This window comes from Acanthisitta chloris, unplaced genomic scaffold, assembly GCF_000695815.1.
Source record: "Acanthisitta chloris isolate BGI_N310 unplaced genomic scaffold, ASM69581v1 scaffold14801, whole genome shotgun sequence".
In the NCBI taxonomy this organism is placed as follows: Eukaryota; Metazoa; Chordata; class Aves; order Passeriformes; family Acanthisittidae; genus Acanthisitta; species Acanthisitta chloris.
In genome coordinates, this window is record NW_008657796.1 from 56,896 (window position 1) to 57,983 (window position 1,088).

At 41.7% G+C, this 1,088-nt stretch overlaps 1 protein-coding gene across 1 annotated transcript in view; it reads left to right on the top strand.

Moving 5' to 3' along the window:
• MCTP2 (multiple C2 domains, transmembrane 2) overlaps positions 1-1,088 on the top strand; it is a 100,729-nt gene that overhangs the window by 41,274 nt on the left and 58,367 nt on the right. The window lies entirely within an intron of this gene.

The window sequence follows — 1,088 nt, forward strand, 5'->3', positions numbered from 1 at the left end:
ATAAAGTGATGGTGCCTGCAAGCACCTGCAAAGCAAAGCCTCTCCATCATTTATCGGGTGTCTTGTGAGCTTGGAGCAAGACTGAAAGATTTTGGGGGTGTCTGACATGGTGCTGGGTGTGTGGGTTTGGGTGATGCTGCAGGCTGTCACCTGAAAAAGAGAGCTTGTCAGTGATCGGGATGGGAGTGTGATGGTTTCTTTTACAGCTTATTTGAGGCTTCAGTTTGGGATGACCTTTCTCGTGATCTTACTTCACAAAAAGAATGGATTTTGCACTGAGCTGTACCTCACCTTGTGCTTGGTCCTGACAGCAATGGATACTAACACCTTTTAAAACCACAACTTTATATCGTCCCTCTAGGGAAGGTCTAGGGGGTTGATACCTCTCTGTAGCGACCGCCTGGATATTATTATTTTTATTATCATCTTCTGCAGGATTCTGGAGACCTTTTAATTCCCCTCTGTATCTTGCAGCAGCTCGTAATTCACAGACACAGCATTGTGTGTTGTGTATTTGCTGACATAGTCATTTTTTTTAAGATAACTTGTTGATAAAGGCAGGAAAGATGCTAGAAAGAAAACACTCTTGCCCCATTCCCTAGTATTCATGAAGGCATCGTTACATAAGAGAATGTTGCTCCTAAAATAAGGAGCAAAGGAGAAAGCCCACAATTAATCATGGCACTGTTTCAGTGCTATTTCCACTTCACTGCTTAACCCTGCAGTGACAAAAAAGGTTAGTGCAGAGAGCAGTACTGTAAGGAACTGAAGAACTTCATTTGAAAACAAACCAAAAAAACTGCTGATAATGACAGAAAACTTGTTAAAAATGCATTTCTAAGTTGACATATCTTATATATGTCCATATGGAATTAGGAGTGTAACTGCACCTTGCTACTAATAAGACATGTATCACAGCAAAGCAGAACCTCTGGCACGTGGCAAGGCTGGGGCTATCCAGAAATACATAAGGTTTTAATATAGACAGTGTTCATGGAAAGAGCTGAGCCTGGAAGGTTATTTACCCTTTGGAAAACTTTGCTGATTCTAAAGCAGTTGCATCAGTGATGGATTTGGCCCTCTTTCCC